The sequence below is a fragment of the Ceratotherium simum genome, chromosome 2 (assembly GCF_057802395.1).
Source record: "Ceratotherium simum simum isolate JZ-2026a chromosome 2, ASM5780239v1, whole genome shotgun sequence".
Taxonomy (NCBI): Eukaryota; Metazoa; Chordata; class Mammalia; order Perissodactyla; family Rhinocerotidae; genus Ceratotherium; species Ceratotherium simum.
Genome location: NC_141901.1, coordinates 12884918 through 12906829, shown reverse-complemented (window position 1 = coordinate 12906829; position 21912 = coordinate 12884918). Strand labels below are relative to the sequence as shown.

Genomic DNA, 21912 nt, shown 5'->3' with positions numbered 1-21912 from the left:
TCTCCCTCTCCCCTGGCCTCCCTATTTTCTGAGACACAACACAACACTATTGAAATTAGGCCAAGTAATAACCCTAACAATGGCCTCTAAGTGTTCGAGTGAAAGGAAGACTTGCATGTCTCTCACTTTAAATCAAAAGCTAGAAATGAGTAAGCTTAGTGAGGAAGGCATTTCAAAAGCTGAGATGGGTCAAAAGCTAGGCTTCTTGAACCAAACAGTTAGCCAAGTTGTGAATGCAAGGGAAAAGTTTTTGAAAGAAATTAAAAGTGCTGCTTCAGTGAACACACGAATGATAAGACCTCAAAACAGTCTTATTGCTGATAAGGAGGAAGTTTTAGTGGCCCGGATAGAAGATCAAAACAGCTACAACATTCTCTTAAGCCAAAGCCTAATCCAGAGCAAGGCCCTAACTCTATTCAATTCTGTGAAGGCTGAGAGAGGTGAGGAAGCTGCAGAGGAAAAATGTGAAGCTGGCAGAGGTTAGTTCATGAGGTTCAAGGAAAGAAGCCATCTTCATCACATAAAAGTGCAAGGTGAAGCAGCAAGTGCTGATGGAGAAGCTGCAGCAAGTTATCCAGAAGACCTAGCTAAGAAAATCAATGAAGATGGCTACACTAAACAACAGACTTGCAATGTAGATGAAACAGCTTTCTGTTGGAAGAAGATGCCATCTAGGACTTTAATAGCTAGAGAGGAGAAGTCAATGCCTGGCTTCAAAGCTTCAAGGGGCAGGCTGATTCTCTTGTTAGGGGCTAATGTAGCTGGTGACTTCAAGTTGAAGCCAATTTACCATTCCAAAAATCCTAGGATCCTTAAGAATTATGCTAAATCTACTCTGCCTGTGCTCTATAAATGAAACACCAAAGTCTGGATGACAGTATATCTGTTTACAACATGGTTTACTGAATATTTTAAGCCCACTGTTGAGACCTACTGCTCAGAAAAAAAGATTCCTTTCAAAATATTACTGATACTGCTCATTGACAATGCACCTGGTCACTCAAGAGCTCTGATAGAGATGTACAATGAGATGCATGTTGTTTTCATGCCTGCTAACACAACATCCATTCTGCAGCCTAGGGATCAAGAAGCAATTTCGACTTTCAAGTCTTATTATTTAAGAAATATATTTCGTAAGGCTACAGCTGCCACAGATGCTGATTGCTCTGATGGATCTGGGCAAAGTAAATTGAAAACCTTCTGGAAAAGATTTACCATTCTAGATGCCATTAAGAACACTTGTGATTCATGCGGAGAGGTCAAAATATCAACTTTAACAGGACTTTGGAAGAAGTTGATTTCAACCCTTTGGATGACTTTGAGGGGTTCAAGACTTCAGTCGAGGAACTAACTGCAGATCTGGTGGAAACAGCATGAGAACTAGAATTATAAGTACAGCCTGAAGATGTGACTGAATTGCTGCAATCTCATGATAAACTTTAACTGATGAGAAGTTCCTTCACATGGATGAGCAAAGAAAGTGGTTTCTTGAGATGGAAACTACTCCTGGTGAAGATGCTGTAAAGATTGTTGAAATGACAACATAGGATGTAGAATATTACATAAACTTAGTTGATAAAGCAGTGGCAGGGTTTGAGAGGATTGACTCCAACTTTGAAAGAATTTCTGTGGGTAAAATGCTATCAAATAGCATTGCACGCTACAGAGAAATCGTTCATGAAAGGAAGAGTCAATTAATGCAGTAAACTTCACTGTTGTCTTATTTTAAGAAATTGCCACAGCCACCCCCGTCTTCAGCAACCACCACCCTGATCAGTCAGCAGCCATCAACATCAAGGCAAGACCCTCCACCAGCAAAAAGACTATGACTCGCTGAAGGCTCAGATGATGGTTAGCATTTTTTAGCAACAAAGTATTTTTTATTTAAGGTATGTACATTGTTTTTTTAGACATAATGCTATTGCATACTTAACAGACTACAGTATAGTGTCAACATAACTTTTATATGCACTGGGAAACCAAAAAAGTTGTGTGACTTGCTCTTTTGTGATATTCGCTTTATTGCAGGGGTCTGGAACGGAACCCCTAATATCTCCGAGGTATGCCTGTACTCTGTGGCTAAGAAACTAATTGGAGACATTATACTTTCCTGGAGGGATAATGCTGCCCAGACAAGTGATGACAGAGCCAGGGCTCTCTGCAATATGAAAGTGTTGGGGTACTTCTCTTGACTGTTGAGGAAAATTTTGGGCTTTTGTCCACTGGTTTGGGATGATATTATAAAAAGAGGTAACATTTATGAGCCAGTCAACTGTACTAAGCTGTGAATTATCTCATTGAGTCCTCCATAGCCCTAAGAGGAAGACACAGTGACCATCTACATTTTCTATATGAGGAAGCTTAGAACTGTTAAGTGACTCACCCATGATCACATAACTAGTGGAGCCCAGAACTGAAACCAGGCTGCCTGACCCTAGAGTCTGTTCTCCTAGCCACACCCTACTGTGTATCACTTTGTCTGGGTCCAAGTAAACAGACTGTTACCCCAAAGCTCACTTCCCATCCTGTGAAACTGCAGTTCATTAGTGAAGAAGGAACCATCAGATGGGTCCAGTTTGCCTATAGCTGCTTCAAAGGGGATCCACATGCTTTTCTTGACTGACTCCCACCGGGGAAGAAAGAGAGGAGAGAACAGGAGCCTGCCAACCTCGACAGATGGTGTGTAGGCTGTTTTGGAGATGAGAAGAGAGAGATTTTTGCTGGCTGACAAAGAACAAGGGGAAGAGATGGGAGAGAAGTGTGACATAAGCAGAAAGAGCTAAACTTGAAATATATGTGGAAAAGAAGAAGACTGAACGATCGGGACTGATCTAGGGGACAGATGGGTAAATAGGCTTGAAAGGACATTTTTTAAATGCCACATAACTCCAGTCTAGTGAGGAAAAGTGAGTGAGGAGACATGATTAGAACAAGAGAAGCAAGCTCCTCTCCATAGTATTTTTGCCATCTCCCCAATGGAAAGATTCAAAAGACCTGTGATTGGTCCCCCCCTCCAAGGAGTTAAGGATCCACATTCATGTCCAAAGAAAACTTGCCCTAGTCATTCTAGTTTGGAGTCACTTGCAGAATAGCAAAAGATGAGACTATTTTGAGGAAGCTTAGAATTGTATCAGTCCCCATCTGTTGTCAACTGAGTTCCAGAAACGGGACAATACATGTAATGGAATTTCTGTTCAGTCAAACCTTATGGATACACCTGCCACCAAGCTCCAAGGACCTTCCCAAATCTTGGCTGAGAGGCTACTGATGGTGTGATCAGTGCCCCACACATTCCCCTTTCCTTTCCCCTCACAAGCCTAGCTTAAATTATTTATGCACATGACTTAACACTAAGATGGTTTATTCATGAGGTTGCCTTAGGAGACAGGAGACAGACAACCTGCTTTTGTGAGGGTCTCTCTGAAGAGTGGCAGCTGCACAGTGTCTTACTCCTTCAGGCTCTAAGCGGACAAAACATCTCAAGGTAGAGGCCTCTGTTTAAAATAATGATCGATGTTGCATAGGTCCCAAGTTGAGAAGAATTTATATTGACACAGTTGTTTGAAGAAAAAAATCAAAAGATTGTTCAGTACCAGACATGGCAAGTCTGTGTTGAGGAGGACAGATCAGTACCGCTGACTGGTGGGATCTGTAACAAGCCTGAAGGGTAATTTACCATTGTTGGTTGTGGTTCTTCCTGAGATCAGGGGCTACCTAAAGAATCATTCTGCCACCTCTCTACAGGATTCACTGTGGACAGGGGCAGGGCTATCTTGGACTCTATTCTGGGAGGTTTAGTTACTAAAAGACCCGATCACCAAATGGACCTTGTTGACCTGTCAGATAACTCCATGCAGAAAATCATGCTGACTGCATCACAGGAAAATATTGTTTTTTCAGGTATCTTTTTTTCAGCTTCCTTAATAGCAGGCTTTGGTCATTTGTTTGAATTTTTGGAATCAAATCTAACAGGGACGACTGCTTTCAATTGAGGTCACATAATGTATAACTGCAATTCTTAATATGCATTAAGACTTTTTAAATGTCTTGTCACAGTTAGGACTGCATTAAGGACATCAGTGTGTTTCTCCCTTATCCTCCTATACCCTGGCCTTTTTCACCTCTCCAAGACTTCTCTCGAGCTACAGATTTCCCTACAATTAATTTGTGCTTTGTCCTGAATTAGCTTAATTGAAAACATCAAGCTAATAAAACTTAGAAAAGATGAACATTTTATAAAAGTACAGGTGAAAGGAGTGAGTTTTATTATAACCTATATATTGCAGTTTCTGCTCTTAAAAAAAAAAGAGAACTCTCAGGAAAGATAGGTGTGGGTTTATTTTCTATAAACAATTACTGAGTTCTTAACCTACGCATAATACTGAGTAGGGAGCTCTGTGAACTTGCACAAATGTAAAGTATAATACACGCTCTGAGCTCTCAAGGAGCCTACCGTGGGATAAATCATGCACACCCTGGAAGTTAAGAGGTAATATAAGAGTTGAATAGGTACCAAAGAGTTATTAGACAAAATATATTAATTTCCCACTGTAGGGAAAATTCTCCAGATATCCACCTGGCTCATTTCCCCACCTTCTTGTAGTCCTTGCCCAAATGTTACCTCCTCACTGAATCCTAACCTGACCATCCCATTCAATCTTGCAGCCCTCCTCCAGTGCTCCAATCTTCCTGCTATATTTTTTCCCATAGCACTTACTACCTTCTAACAAAAAATACAGTCACTTGTGTATTATGATTTTTGCTTATTTTCTGTCTCCTCCCACCAAAATATAAGCTCCATAAGGGTGGGATTTTATTTTTTGTCTACTTCATTCACTGCTGTATCTGTAGCTCCTAGAAAGTGCCTGGCACCTCAGAAGAGCTCAATAAACATTTGTTATTCTCATTATATGAGCCTGGAATTGAACTAGATAGAATGAATACGAAGCTCGATAAGTTACAGTGCCTGCTGTAAGAACTCACAAAATGATACTAACAACAAAGATACCCAATAATAACAGGACAATGAGAGTCGTTATTTATGGAGCACTTATATGGGCTCATCACTGTGCTAAGCTCGTTATTTCACTATTTCATGTAATTTCCACAATAATCTTTTTAGATAGATATTATCTACATTATATTGATAAGGAAACAAAGACTCAGAAAATTTAAAGCATTGGCCCCAGATACACACACACATACATATATATATGTATGTATGTATATATATGTCTGTGTGTATACATATACACTGTACATATATATACAATGTGTATATATACACACAATGTATATATATACAATGTATATGTGTGTGTATATATATACAATGTGTGTGTGTGTGTGTGTGTGTGTGTATATATATATAAATTTATTCCTTATAACATTGTAGGTATCATTAGTCTCCCTTCTTCTTTTTTTCTATTAATATTAGGAAACAGAGGGCCAAAGAGGTGAGGTAACTTGCCAAAAGCCAAAATTGGAATTGTGTCATCCAGCCCAGCTTGCCCCTTCAGGGACACCTCCCATGCTCAGGTACAATGAGGGGGTTGAGAGTGAGGTAGAGTGACAAGGGCCAGGCTATTGCCTTCCATATCAAGGTGTCAGCAAGATGGTCAGATCTTCAACCCAATCTGGGGATTTGGTAGGCACAGGATTCTGCACCTAATGGCTCTCCATGAATCATCGTTGTCAGGTTGTTTGGCTAAGCATATTTTGTGTTTAAGTACAGCTAAATCTTTCAGAGGTTCAGGCAGTCATTATAATAAATTCTCTGATGAACAAGGGGCAATGATCACACACTCTTATGTTTAGAAGAGAATCCTGAGGCAATGAGGTAGCATGGCTCCTGAACAGGCTGTCTGCTGGAGCTGTCACTTCTCCCTGGCAGAAATTTCCAGAACTTCGCTTCTGAAGGAGAGGCTGTCTGATAGAGTGGTTAACAGGGCAGGCTATGGAGGCAGACTGCTTGGGTGCAAATACCACTTCCTAACTCTGTGATTTTGAGCATATTATTAGCCTCTCATATCTCAGTTTCATCATAAGTGAAATGGGGTTAATAAAAGTGTCTGATTCATAGGTTGTTCTGAGAAGTAAATGAGACAATACATATTAAAAATGGAGAATTGTGCCTGGTAAATAGTAAATGCTTAACAAATTATGGCTATTATAACAAACACTTCTCCAGACTATAAGAATCCTCCGTGATTAGTGATTCCCCCAACTCCACACTCACTTTGTTCATTCTCTCCTTTGGAAATTTAATAGTAGTAAAGCTGGGTTGCAATACCACCCTTGTCCAGTAGGTGTTGCCTACTCCCTTTGAGCAATGTTTTCCATACTAAATTCATGAAAACTTAATAGGTTCTGAGCAATAAAATCAAAATAAAAAAATAAGAGTTTCAAGGTCAAGACATATTGGAAATATTTGGTTAAACCAAGTTAAAACATAGTTCTTTGTTGCTTTGGGGGGGTTTTTTTGTTTTTGTTTTTTTTAATTTTTTTTGTTTATTGTGGTAACATTGGTTTATAACATTGTATAAATTTCAGGTGTACATCATTATACTTCTATTTCTGCATGGATTACATCATGTTCTCATGTTCACCACCCAAATACTAATTACAGTCCATCACCAAACACATGTGCCTAATTATCCCTTTTGCCCTCCTCTGCCCTCCTCTCTGGTAACCACCAATCCAATCACTGTCTCTATGTGTTTGTTTGTTGTTGTTATTATCTACTACTTAATGAGTGAGATCATATGGTATTTGACCTTCTCCCTCTGACTTATTTTACTTTGCATAACACCCTCAATGTCCATCCATGTTGTCACAAATGGCTGGATTTCATTCTTTCTTATGGCTGAGTAGTATTCCATTGTGTATATATACCACATCTTCTTCATCCATTCGTCCCTTGATGGGCATTTGCTTCCAAGTCTTGGCTATTGTGAATAACACTGCAATGAACACAGGGGTGCATGTATCTTTACACATTGGTGTTTTCATGTGCTTTGGGTAAATACCCAGCAGTGGAATAGCTGGATTGTATGGTAGTTCTATCCTTGATTTTTTGAGGAATCTCCATACTGTTTTCCATAGTGGCTGCACCAGTTTGCACTCCCACCAGCAGTGTATGAGAGTTCCCTTCTCTCCACATCCTCTCCAACATATGTTGTTTCCTGTCTTGTTAATTATAGCCATTCTGACGGGTGTGAGGTGATATTTCATTGTAGTTTTGATTTGCATTTCCCTGATAGTTAATGATTTTGAACATCTTTTCATGTGTCTGTTGGCCATCTGTATATCTTCTTTGGAGAAATGTCTGTTCAGGTCTTTTGCCCATTTTTTAATTGGGTTGGTAGTTTTTTTGTTGTTGAGATGCATGAGTTCTTTATATATTTTGGAGATTAACCCCTTATCAGATATAAAAACATAGTTCTTTATTGCAGGACTTCTCAGAACCTCTAACATGCTAGGTGCATGGTAAATCTCCAATTGTTTATGAGGAGGTGGGTGGGATAGGGGAAGAATACCATGTTCCCCAACTTCTCTAAGCACAGAACCTTTTTTTCTACATGACATCCATTAACTACTAAAGGAACGCTGATGTTCTACCACATTGAGTTGGGTATCATTTCACTTGGATTGCCTTAAAATGATGTTTCTTAAAGTGTGGTCTTTCATCATCTGCTTGTTAAAATGCAGTTTTCTGAATTTTACACAAGACCTGCAGAATCACACTCTCTGAAGAAGGGGCTGAAGATTCTGCATTTTAACAACCTCCCCAGGTGCATTCAATTTTGAGAATCACTGCCTTAAAGAAAACACTTCCCTAATTTTGGAATTCTATAAATTTGAAATCCTGAACACTAAATTTTCCTTAATAGGAAGGATACTTGTTGACTTCCCAGAAACCCATATTTTAATGAAAAGTAGGTGCTGTGGGGTGGATGGTGAGGTTTGTTTGTTTAATTGCATGAACATTAAAAGTTTTCCCTGTGCTAGGGATTGTGCCAAAGAGCTGGGGACACAATGACAAATAAGACTCAGATCCTGCCTTCGATGTGTTTCCAGTCTATAATTACGAAAGCAACCAGGGACACTGCTTAGTCTCTCACCTGGCATCACTGTAGGGCCTTGGCTGCAGTCGCCTTAGCAGTCAATTTTACATGGGATACAGGCAGCTCATTCTGGGAATCAGAGGAGGGAGAGAAAGAATTAATTTCTCTTCTAAACGGCTCAGTCATGAGTGAACCACCAAGATATTGTTTTGTTTTTGATATCCTGAAAAAAATGCAGTAGGGAATAGGACAAAGAAGTCAAATGAAGCAAAGGATGAGAGTGGAAAGTAAGGGGAGGAGAAACCTAATAGCTAGATGAATTATGAGAAGGAAAAAAAACCCAACCCTGCTGACTCTGTTCGGTTTAAGGTGAGAAATAACAGGATTAGAATGTCAAATTGCTGAGTCCTGCAGACCTGAATCATAAACCTTCTCTAAGCTGTTCAGCTTTTTCCCTCTGCAGTCACTAATTAAATATTGCCCTAAAAGAAATAAAATAAAATAAAAACCCAACAGCTTTTTTGAGTCAAATAGAATGTGTATTAGCCTGTAATGGGGCTGGGTATCTGGTTGACCTATCCTGGGAGCTGAAAGTGGAAGGGATCAATAGGAGGGACATCAAGATACCAGAGACCATAGCTCTGTCTTAAGCTTTTCATAATCACTTCTTAGGTCATGTGCAACCGTCATAGCATTTTATTGTCATAGGTAATCTCTTTGCCCTAAGTAGCAGTAATTGAGAATATGTGGGATTCTCCTTTCAGGATGATTTATGCAGAGCTGTAAACCAGAGGATCCTAAAGGACACTATAAGCAGTACTTAAAGTCCAAAGATCCTCTATGTGTCCAACAGGAGAAAGGACCAGGCAAAGTTCAGGAGCTGCTTCAAATCAGGGTGGCTCAACAATTCAGTATCCTTTGCACTATTCTCACTTTTTATCCAGATAATATCTTTATAAACTATTAACTTTCTTGCACCTGAAGCTTGCTATATTGGCAGGTTCCTAAGTCTCTTCTCACTCATTTCATGAAGACGCAGTGTTTGTGTCCCAAGCTTGGTAGTTTGTATCTATATGATCAAATATCGGACTCCAGCACCTGAGGCCACAGTGAGTCCATCTTCCATTTCACCCTCCTCTCCTATGTGGACAGGTCTGCTACCAAATAAGAATTTAACTGGCTAAAACTCGAACAGAGATATCACCGGCCCTGTGCTCTTCTGGTGTTTGCCTGAGCAAAATCTATCATTACTCTATATGCATACGGCATGTGTCAACTGTTTTAAAATTAGCCAATTTTCCTAAGCATAAAAATGGATTTTCGTCATATCATATGAGCCATATATCACAGAAACAAACCAATTTTTGTTGTGGTTTTTTTTCTTTCCAAGATGCATTAAGTCTTTTTAAGTCGCTGCCAAATCCATTTTGCTCACTGCATTGAGAGATACGTTTAAAGAAACCAAGAAGAAGAAGAACAACAACAACAACAAAAAACAAAGAAAATCTCATGCAGTGCTGTCACCTGGAAAGAAATCTAGTTCATTACCACACCAACCATGCCTAGGAGGCTGGGTTGCTTCACTTGTTTTTAAATAATAAATACGGCATTTGTATGCTTCCCTGAACTGAAAGGTCGGGATAGGGCAAAAATAATAAAAATAAAAATAAGATGATTAAGATAAAGAACTGGCATTTATTGAGCACTTTCTATGCACCAGACATTATGGGAAGCGCTAATTCTGCATTATTTCATTTCATACTCAAAACAATCCTGTGATATGACTCACGGAATATATCCATTTATAGATGCGGAAACAGAGGCTTACATCATTACGTAACTTGGCAAGGTCACATAGCTAGTACATAGCAGAGCCTGACAAAGATTTGAACCCAAGTTAATCATCCCTAAACCTATCCCCTCGATGATTAGGTTATCTCATGTGTGAGTGAAGGCCCATTAGACTTGTAGACACATAATATTAAGACACCAGTAGGCACGAATGTCAGCTCTTGCATTCTAAGCATCTCTTTTTTGGCCCTGAGCTGACATCTGTTACCAATCTTCCTCTTTTTGCTGAGGAAGGTTGGCTCTGAGCTAACATCTGCCCATCTTCCTCTATTTTGCATGTGGGACGCCCACAGCGTGGCTTGATGAGCTGTGTGTGGGTCCACGCCCAGGACTCGAACGTGCGAACCTTGGGCCACTGAAGCTGAGTGCATGAACTTAACCACTACGCCACCGGGCTGGCCCCCAAGCATCTCTTCTTAATGAAGGTTACATGGGTGTCATCGTGGACTCAGTTGCCTTGGGTTCGTCACAGTCAAATAAATCCTCTTTGAGCTTTGGAGGAGGAGGTGGGAGAGAGGGGGTCTCCCATGTTCCTCCACCACCAGCACAAGGCACTGTTTCTAAGGACTGTGGATTACAGCAGCTCTTCTTTGGGAAACTCTGCTTGAGTCCCTGCATAATGCCTCCAAACATTGCTAAGACCAGGAGCGACGCAGCATATGTACTGAATAGGCAGCTGTCTGTACTGTTCCTTTTGAGGGGCTTACGGTTCTTCTCTAAAGGGAAAAACACGAGTCTCCTTCTTGGGTTAAAATCTGTGAATTTCTCTTTCGAAATGCTGGAGTGTTAATTGAGAGGGCAGCACATTAAATCATTATTAGTCATTAATGCTTCAGCACAAATTAGTTGATCAGGTTACTGAGAGGTGTGAAGGGCCTTGAGGGAAAGATAGCAGTCGTCGAGGTGGAGGGGAGTTGCCGCTGGGGAGGGCTGACTTTGGGTCTACAACATACACACACACACACACACACACACACACCCCCCACACACACACACACACACACCCTCCCTTGTCCATTTGGAGCTTGCAGGACTGTACTTACAGTCAAAGGTTTTAGGAAAGGTACCAGCCACTCCTCAGCCACCTCCAGGTTGAACCTCGCCAGCACCTCTGCGCCCAGGGGCTTGTAACACAACCTTTTGCCTCTAGGGGTCTCCAGTGCCCCGAGGCTTCAGGAGAATGCTGACCTTGCTCGTTATCCCGCAGAGCTCAAATCCCAAAGGGGAAGATTTCGGAAAGGGAAACAGGCGCGTGCAGGGAGCCCCGAGGCCCCCATCACCCACCGGAACACTGCTTATCCATCTCCCCTGCTCCTGCCTGACGGCGTGTTTATAGTATAGTAAATGGCTGAACACCGAGTGCGGGGGAGGCAGACATTAACTGCACCCGCACTCCTTACTGCATGCTTAAGCATTCGTATACCTCAAGGGGATTCCAAGGACTTCCCTCTACAGTCACACCCCACTCTCTTCCAGTAAGCCCCATCTCCTGGCTACCAGACTACAGCTGAGCTAGAATCTTCCCCGCTCTCAGCCAGGCAGCCTCGTGCTCAAGATGCTGCCAAGGTGCAGGAGTGAGGGATGGAGTAGGGTCCCCCTAATCAACAAGGTCCCCGCTGTCACTAGGGCTAGACCCTGATAGCCAGACTCTTCCTGAGGTTGGGAATGAGGAAGAGAAGGGACGATGACCCAGCCTGGGTCCTGAGAGACCTTAGTACCCTATGAAAGCGATCATGGAACGCCAGAGGGTCCAGAGAGGGTTTTCCTGTAAAATCTCACAACTGAGGACTATTGGAAAAAGTAAGAAACTTGGAGAGAAGCAATATTACTCCCAATCCGTGCTTGAAGAGGCTGCAGGGGTTGGTGGCAAGACTCTGGCTCTCTAATCCATCCTATGTCCTGGGTGTGAATCCCAGCGCCACTACTCACTAGCTGTGAGGTCTTAGATAATTGACTTAACCTCTCTGTACTTAATTTTTCTCATCTTCAAAATGGGAATAATAATATCTACTTCATAGCGAGTTGTTAGAATTGACTAAGATCTTACAGCTAGGAATAATGTCGAGCACTGTGCCTGACGCACAGCAGGCATTTATTCATAGGCACTGACTTCCATGCATCTTTAATCATTGAGAACAACAGTAATTTGTCCTAGGCTCACTGAACTTCACAGGTGTTTCGGGGTTGGTGAAAGTCTTACATTTTAAAATCAATTTTAGCATGTCAACTATTTTAAATGAATCACAAGTCTTGCTTTTTAAAGGAATTCTGTAGTGTGGTGGTTTTCAGTGAGCCTTTAGGTTCCAAGGAGGTACCTCAGGGACCACTTGTGGGTGAGGAAAGTGAAGTGAAGGTCCGGGAGCTCCAATCAGGGAGGTCCACTTTTATCTGCTTCATATACGGAGTTCTTGGCAAGAGTTTATTTGATTCGAGTCTTCTACTGCTTTTTTAAAAGGTTAAAAATCACTGCTGCTACGTCCTTGTGTAATTCAGAGAAACCTTTTCCTCCAAGCCTAAGGACACTCAACTCTTATTTTATTTGTTTTGAAAGCCTGCTCTTTTGAAAATGGAGCACACCTGTATTCAGAAACAGAGGCACTTGAAATATTCAGCCCACACATACTAAGTACTCAGTATGTGTAAAGCATTGCACTTGAAACTCTGCAGCATTTCTGAACCTGCCCTAGAAATCCCTAGGGGGTCTATCAGCGCTTCCATCTTACTCCTGACTGAGTTAGCACAGACCTCAGAGCAGTTGCCCCTACCTTGACGGCAAAGGTGCCCTTTCCCCTGGACGTGACCTAAGGCAGTGACCACATTGCAAAGCTCAGTGTCGAAGAGCATGGGCTTTGGGATCTAACAGACCCAGGTTCAAATCTGAGCTCTGCCACTTTCAAGTTGTGTGACCTAGGGTAGTTATTTAATCTCTCTGAACTTTAATTTCCGCATCTATAAACAGAAGACAACAACCCGTCTCAGAGGGTTTAGACGATTAAAGGAGACGATGCCTGGAAAGCACTGAGCACGGTGCCTGGCATACGGTAACTAGCGCCAGGAAGTTCCTGATCCACTGCCTCTGACAGCAGGTACTGAAGCTACTGCTGACTCTCATTGACCACAGCTGAACGCCACCATTGCTTTCCATGGAGGTGAGTGTCTTCTGAGCTTTCACACTCGGGGACACAAAAACAACAGCTTCCACTTTCTGAATGCCCATTGTGTGGCAGCTACTTCGCTGATATTTTTCAATCATTATCTTTAATCTTCATGATGTTGGCACAAGATAAGGGGTTACTGTCTCCATTTTACTAGATGGGGATACCGACCCTCAGAGAGGTTATGTCATGCATCTAAGGTCACACAGCTAGTAAGTGACGAAGACTAGAGTGAAGCTCAAGTTTGTCTGACCCAGAAACCAGAAGCCTTTTCTCTCCGCCTTGCTGATTCTCAGAGCTTTCCTGCGTGGAAGGCAGAGGGCCTGGGGCAGGGGCAAGAGCCTTGGGTCTGAACATCAGCTCCTCTGTGCTTTGTCCTCCTCAATTTCAGTCCATAAACAGGAATGACACTTGATTCATAAGGTTGTAATAAAAATTAAAGATGAAATAATAAAAGTAAAAACAAGCCTAGTACAATTTTTACCATAAAGTAAGCTTTGGATGTACATTAAATAGGTATGAACTTGCCCCACCCAAGTTTTATTTGATCTCCAAATCATTCCTTTTTGTAACTTTGTTATGAGAAATAGTCGTAGAGAAGATACATATGTATACATGTGTATATATGTGGTGTATTGTGTGTGTGAATATGTATGTGTGTGTATATATGTGTATATGTGTGTGTATATATATATACACGTATATATGAAAAATTACAGTGCAAACTGCCACGCTGGTCAAGAAACAGAACACGGCCATCATCTCAGAAGCACCCCCTCTGCGTGCTCCTCCCTGATCAAATTCCCATTTCTCCCTCCAGTCCAATTCACTTCTCATCTTGTTAAAAAATAATTTTCTTTTCCCCTTCTGCTCATGCCTCTGGGTTGTCTCCAGCCTTTTGTCTGTGCCTGTGCCTGTCACTTCACTAAGGTTCTGAGTGACACGTCATTCACAGGAGAGGAGTGAAATAAAGTGGTTCGGCAGAGCAGGGACGTGCATGCATGTGTGTGTGTGTGTCCACATCTCCCACCTTTGTGGAGAGCAGCAAACCAGACGCCTCGTGAGATATGTCTTAACCCAGAAGAACAGAAGGGACAAGTGGACTGATGGGAGAGAGGTCTGGGAACATTTGGACGATTTGCTGCTCCCCAAGACCACCCGGGACCGAGTCTGGCACCGCCAGTGGGGAGGGGGAACATCTCAGCAGCTGGAGCCTTGGTTATACAGAGCACACTATTTCTCTGCTTTAGATCCCCAGATTCTGCCCTACCCTGGGATTACTACCTTCCTCAATTGACAAATCAGATCTCAATTTAAATGTTCCCTCCTCACAGAGACCTTCTCTGACCACCACCTCCATCACCCTCTCCTACAATACTCTAATTGAAGATTCTTCTTCATTATCAGCACCTGAAATTATCGTCTTTATTTGTTTACATGTTTATTTTTCTGGATACCATCGTAATAAGCAATATGGACTCAGGATCTAAACTGGGTTAGAAGGCCACCTACCCCACTTACTAGCTGTGTGACCTTGGACAAACTGTTTAACCTTGCTGGGCCTCGAATTCATCATCTATAAAACAGGAATATAGTTTTCATTAAAATGGGGATTATAGGATCATTAGGTGGAATAAATGAGTTAACGTACATAAAGCCTTCAGTACAGTGCTGACGCATAAGTACTAGTAAAGTGTTAATGATTATCAGCAATGTCAATAATAATCATCATTATGATTGTCATCATGTCTTCCCTCTAGAATGTAAGCAACTTGATGGCAGGGCTTTTATCTGTTGCTCACTGCTGAATCCCCAGTGCCTAAGAAGAGCACCTGGCACATACTCATAACAATATACTGAGTGATATTTCTTGAGAAATACATCTTAGAACCCCAGCCCCAACTCTGCCTCTGAGTGCAGGAGATAGCCATAGAAACAAACCACACAGGGTGGTGGGTATAGCACAAAAAACAGAGCGTGAGTGAGATGGGTAGCAGTGTAGAGGAGAAGGCAACTAATTCTTCCCCAGGGTCTCAGGGAAGTCCACACAGAGGAGATAATCTTTACACAGTTTTGAAGCTCAGCAAGCCCCAGGAGACAGAGAACAGGGAAGGGGAAGGTTCTGCAGGAAAACCACACCACACATCTAACAGCCTTGGAGTTCTGAGGGAGCTGCCTGTTGTTTCAGTGGGGGAAGGGGCCAGTGGAGAGACTGTGGACCAGCTCATGAAGGATCTCCTGTTTGTCATGCTGAGAAATTTGGATTTTATTCTGACAGTAGTGAGGAGTCATTGGCGAATGACAATAAGAGAAGAAGCATAATCAAATTTACATTCTAGAAAGATCTTCCTAGCGGCAAGGAGGAGACTGGACTGCTAGCCTTCAAGACAGGAAACAGGGAGACCAAGTATTGGGAAAGAGCACGTGAGAAGAGATGAGAGCCTACAAGGAGAGGGGCAGGAGGAGGGGATGGCTCTGAGAGATCATGAGGAGGTAGACCTTGTCAGGTCTTGGGGATTGACGGACGTTGGGGCTGTGTGAGAGAAAGTGGAGCCCAGGACAACCCATATTTCTTTTTTTCTTAATTAATTAATTAATTTGTTTATTCAGGTAACATTGGTTTATAACATTATATACATTTCAGGTATACATTAAATTATGCCTCTGGGGGTTTGGTTGTGCCATTAGCCAAAGCAGGGAATTTGGAGAGGGGAATCAGTCTATGTGTGAAATTAGTGGATAATGAGTTCACCTTTGGAGATCTTAATCGTGGCCCTATCAAAGGGAAGACCTTTGGTAGGAAAGAATGATGGTATTTGTTGAGCATCTACCATGTACCTGGAACTGTGTTTGGCATCTTATGTATTTTATCTCATTTAACATTTAGAACAACGCTTTGAGAAACAGGACATGATTATTTTGTATTTTATAGATGATGAAACAGAGGCTCAGACAGGTAGTGATCCCTGCTTTACATAGTTAATATTGAAGAACACTAAGTAGACCAGTTTGATTACACAAGACTGAATAAAGTGCATACAGAGAGGATTAGAAAATAAAGCAATAAAGGTAGTTTGGGGGCTGTTCACAGAAATCTTTGAATGGAGATAATAACCACCCCACTGGGGTGTTGTGAGAATCAGGAGAGAAAAAGCTTGTAAAACATTTTGTAAATGCTGAACAAATATGAGGAATTTGAGTTGTGGCCAAACCTTATTGCAATGGATAATAATTATTAATAAGATAATAATAATGAGTAAATTATAATGTTCAAATCTGTCATTATTAAATAAAATCCAATCATGATATCTTCTCCCCATTCTTCTTACTGATAGGCCCACAAAAGAATCTTTAACACGTAGCAGTGACTTTTCTTTCTCCTTACCACACTATCAACATGTCTGGTTTGGGGCCGGCCCCGTGGCTTGTGGTTAAGTGTGCGCGCTCCGATGCTGGTGGCCCGGGTTCGGATCCCGGGCGCGCACCGAGGCACCACTTCTCCGTCCATCCTGAGGCCGAGTCCCACATACAGCAACTAGAAGGATGTGCAGCTATGACATACAACTAACTACTGGGGCTTTGGGGGGAAAAAATAAATAAATAAAATCTTTAAAAAAAAAAAAAAAAAAACTTGTCTGGTTTGAAGGAAAACTCTCATAAGGAGAGATGATAATGTGGAAAAGATGAGAAAGAAGAAGGGGATTTGAAAATCAAACAGACCCAGCTGATCCCAACTGTTGTGTCCTCACACTTTGGAGTTAGAGCCTAAAATAATTTACTTGGTTATTTCTACTGTCAGGCAGCAACTCGAAAATATTAGGATAAAATTACCAGGCCTCCCATCTGCTAATTGTTTGCATGTGAACTGAGAGCTGCAATGCTCTGCAAAAGCTTTGAGTGGGCTCAATCATAGTTGATAAGGTCCCTCTCAAAGAAAAGCCAGTGCAAGCTATATGTGTCCTCCTGGACTTTAGATTTCAGAAATACCTGCCCAGAGGCTCTATAGCTGCTTGTCATCCCTCTCTCCATGTTTTTTCTCCTTTTATGTCTCTGGCTCCTCCTGTCTCGTGCCCCTGCCCTTTCTCCACATTACCCGTCACTACTCTGCAAGGCCTAGACAACACTGTCCAAAAGAAATACAATGTGAGCGACATATATAATTTCAACTTTTCCAGTAGCCATGTTGAAAAGTAAAAAGAAAAGGTGAAACTAATCTTAATATATTTTATTTAACCCAATATATCCATAAAATTATCATTTTAACACATAATCAATATTGAAAAATTATTGATGAGATATTTTACACTCTTTTCTTAAAACTAAGTCTTCAAAATTCAGTGTGTGTTTTACACTTACAGCACACATTTCAAGTGCTCAAGAGCCACATGTAGCTGGTGGCTAGTGTATTGGTAGTACCGTGCAGGTTAGAGCTCAGTCCTGAGAGACATCCGATTGCCCGCTCCCTTTGCTCAATCCAACATTCCAAACATATTTGCATGTCATGTGAGCCTCAGTAAAAGGAAGGATGGAACTGGCTGTTGAAGATTCCATGCTGTATTCATATTACTCAACTTCACTTCCGTCTGCATGGTGGAGTGACAATTTCAAGAGAGATCAACCTGCATCCTAATTGGTCAGATGAGACCTGTCCACTGCAGCCCCCAGACTGAAGCATAACTGAGCCACCTATCTCTTCACTCCCAAATAGAAGAGGCTTAAACCCACAATCACTAACCACACACCCATGGGCCTGGACCTCTACCTTAGCCCCCAAACATGGCAGTGGATGCTTGTTAATAGTAAAGAGAAAAGGCATTGGTCTCAGCATCCAGCTACATGGCCATTTCACACAGGAAACAAAGGTGACAAGGCCCGCGGGAGGATTTTCAAGAGAAAGTACGTATCCCTCAGGACTTGTCCCAGAGCGAACTCCTGGGGCTAAGCAATCAGACTGCATACTTGGGGATTTTCCTCTTGACCTGAGAGCAATTATGGTGTGACTTTAGGCAAGTCATTCCACTCAGTGCCCGAGAGGAATTTCCTTCATGTTGGAATGGGGCCACCCAAGCAACCAGTGACATACAGGATGAATAGATAGACCAAGTGAAGACCAATGAACAGGCTGGTTGTGTCACCAGTTCTCTCACAGGAACTATGCTTTGCCTCCACCTTTTCTCAAGGAGACAGGCTCACTGCTGGAGCAAATGTGTGTGGCTGACTGGTCACGGCCATTTCCTGGTGGTCTGCAGCCTTTGGCCCTTTCTTGCCACGCCAGGGCTGGCAGACTGCCTCTCCCCTCTGCGCTCAGCTGAGCAATCACAGTACCCTGTGGTACAGCTGCAGGCAGTACCACACCCCACCGTCCTGCTTTGTGGTCTCCTCCTTTGTGAGTGCTACAGCATATGTTTTATTAAAAGGGAAAGAGGAGAGGAGACAGGAGGTTGTGTACATGGGCATGCTCAAGAATCTTAAGATTGAAAATCTCCTGCTCAGTGCTAAATGCCTAAGGGCTTTGGCACTTTGCCAGCTCCAAGTAAACCCCAATAGGGACAGTTGGGTGGGGAAATAGGGAATAGAGGATAATCAAGACTTTCTTTGGCGATTCTGATTCTAAAAAATATGAGAAGATTTTCTTATGTTCTCTTGAAATTTGCCTGCTTTTCCCCCAATATCGTTATCTAAATTTTTTGATATGCTGTTGATAAGCTCCCTGACCTTGAGCACTATTTTCCCCATAATATATGGATTAGACTTGAGGGTGGGTGGAAGGCTAGGTAACTTTCAATACCTAATGAGATGCCCAACATTTCAGAGCCCTCCGCCTGGTCCGAGGGCCGCTTCCTCTAGGCCAATCTGTGCTTCCAAACCCAGGTGTATGGTATTTCCAGGATCCAAGTGAAGAAGCGGTCCTGGATAAACCCTAAGGAGACTTGAAAGCCTTGAAGTTTCCAGCCTTCTCAACTGTGCTGCAGTGAGCATCTCTGTCAGCTGGAGTCTTCTCCCCATTCCTCCCTCTCCAAACAAATCCCACCCCATCCCCTATGGCCCAACTCAAATTCTCTCTCCTTGGAATACTGATCGCTCTCATTATCAGTATAAATCAATTGTAGATTAATTAGGTCAGCCGGTGAATCTCTTGTATTGAACTGCTATTTAGCATGTATATTGTCATGTACCTTTTTCTCAGATGTAAGCCTATTTTCCTAACTAGACTGTAAGATCATTGAGGGCAAAGACAAGGTTGTATAAGACTTTTATCCCTCACAGCCCTTAGGTCAGTGCCAGAGGAGAAGCCCTATGTCCCTGCCACCTCCCATTCCTGTAAAGTACAGAACAACTGAATCAAATTAAACCCTTCCGTAGAAGTCAGCAGAGTCTGGGTTGGTTTAGGAGTGATGAGACCCTGACCCCACTCCATAGGTTCCTTTATTCGCCGTGTGCCCCAGAGTAAAGCAGTTCATCTTTCTGAGGTTCTCTGCCCTCCCTTTCCCAAGAAGGAGGCTAAAATCACTCTAGCTCTACTTCTTAAGGTGATCAAAGATACATGGCACAATAAGCCATGTGAGGATTAATTAGATGAGCTCCCTAAGATGCTCCCAGTCCTTTGGAAAAGGATGCCATTATAAAATGTATACAAGGTCTTCTTATTTAAGAGAAAGAGTTGAATCGCCAAAAATACACTGCACAGTGGAGAAAACAAAACCCTAACCAGGAAACCTCAACACTAAGCATCGCAGTCAGCAGAAAGTGCCCACGCAGATGTCTCCAGTCCCTCCAGATTACCTCTTGTTTGTGAGCTGGGGAGGGATTTCGGAGCACGGTCTCAGAGGGGATCTTTTTCGTGCAATGCTCTCCAGTGGCTGGCCAGTGCCTTGGGAAAGGGGATCAGAAGGAGTTGATGACGCAGGGATGTTCTCTGCCCTCTGGCCTTGCTCAGTAAACAACCTGTTAGGAGGCCAGAAAGGAACACCCAGAGGATGATCGTAAGGGCCAAAAAGAAGAAGATGCTCCTCATCCTTGAGACTGGCCCAGTGCTAGCAGAGCAGGAACCTTCCTCCCTCTCCAGCCCTTCCCTCCTCTCCTCCTTTCTTGTGTCCACACTGCAGCACACATCACTCCATTCTGGGAGACAAAGCCAGCCCCATTTTTGGTGAGGAGGGAGAAGCAAGAGTCAAGGATGCTTCTGTCTTCTCCATGGCTGCAGCCCAGCTGTCAGACCCTTTGGAGCCAGCTGCTTTCCAGCAGGCAAGACCAAGGTCTGAAATTTGCTTCCTTTCTCTCAAACATTTCATTCCATGCTCTGCACCTGCTCAAATCATAGCCCTCCTCAAAGAAGCAAAGCATGCATCTTTCTGCAGAGTAGGCAGCAGCTATGATATTGATGCGATTTCAGGATCATTGTGGCAGCGTTGCTTGGTCATGCCCCCAGTGCTGCAAAGCAACTTATTCTGGGTGAAAGGGAACCCCAGAGGGTCCTGCCTTAAACAAATAACATCCACACAACTGTGTGAAGTCAAGAGGGAAAACACACAAACTCCAGCATCACTTTGCTGTTGCCTGATGTCATCAGACTGCCCCCCAGGGGATTGTGTAAAATACTTTAGCTGCTTGGTTAATACTGGCATAGCATGTATTCTAGAGAGTGTGGTCAGAGAGTGCACATGTCTGGAGAAGGAAAGAGACAGAAATACTTGACTTACAATATACCTTTTATCCTCCTGATTGGTCTATGCTGACATATCGTGGCGCCTGCTGGATAAGGCCCAGATCACCCAGCTATAAGCATGGCTTGTTATAATTGCTATCCTTTTAACAAAACATTTGCTCCTGCTCAGGGCACCTGGCTCCCAGAGCTAGAAAGAGCACACACGCAGTTCTTTACAGAGGGGTCTGTTCAATCATGTTACAGTGCATTAGCTTGATTATTAGTTAATATTTGACCTAGGTCTATATACTCTGGATAAATATGTACCAGGCAGAGGGACTGCTTGGTGAGGAGAAAACTCCTCTGGGCTGGAACAGCAGCTCTCAAGTTCATGCTCCTACTAGGAAGGAACACTCCAGGCATCTGGGGCCCAGGCAGAGAGCCACACATGCATGGTTCTTCTGTCGGCAGCCTGCTTCCTGCATACAGCTGTGAGCACAGGCACACATACAAACACACACACACACCATAGGCAGCCTTAGACTGTGTACCCAGATGATCACAGAACCAGGAGAGAGATCGCTAGATAATCTCAGCACACCCCTTCTTCCAGCAAAGCAATGTTCTCCCCCGTGTCTCCAGTGCACTGCCAGGCTCAACTCAATCAATGAGGTTTCTGCCACCATCCTGGGGAGACTATTTGCAACCTACAGGGTTCACTCTTCAGAATCTTTCTTCTTGGCTGCATGTGCATGGGAGAAAGAGACAGGCCTCTAGAGACATGTCACAGAGCTCTAGGAACATGTGAATATAGCTCTATGAACATGTGAATATAGATATATGAACGTATCACGACCTCAGCTCTTTGGGGTCCTTCCCAAACATAGTGACCCACGTACAGTTCAGTCCAGCATTGGCTCGACAGGCAAAAGTCCTCGTCATCTTCTGCAATTATGCAGCCGATTGGATTTTCGGAAGCTAATGGGAGTTGCACTAACTTTGAGGACTTAAACCAGGCAAAAGCAATTTAGGTCAGGCAGAGCGCCCATGCTGTGTGACGGCCGTGCAACACCAGGAGGCAATAACAAGCAGATCTCTAGCTAAACCCCAAAGTCCACTGCTCAGCTCACAAGACAGAAACTAAGAGGTGGGAGCATTTCCCTTGTCTGCAACTGCCAGGCACCAGAGCAAAGGG

The 21912-nt window shown here is 42.9% G+C and overlaps 1 protein-coding gene across 1 annotated transcript in view; it reads right to left on the bottom strand.

Annotated features, from left to right (window-relative positions):
- BRINP2 (BMP/retinoic acid inducible neural specific 2) overlaps window positions 1-21912 on the bottom strand; it is a 105752-nt gene that overhangs the window by 83050 nt on the left and 790 nt on the right. The window lies entirely within an intron of this gene.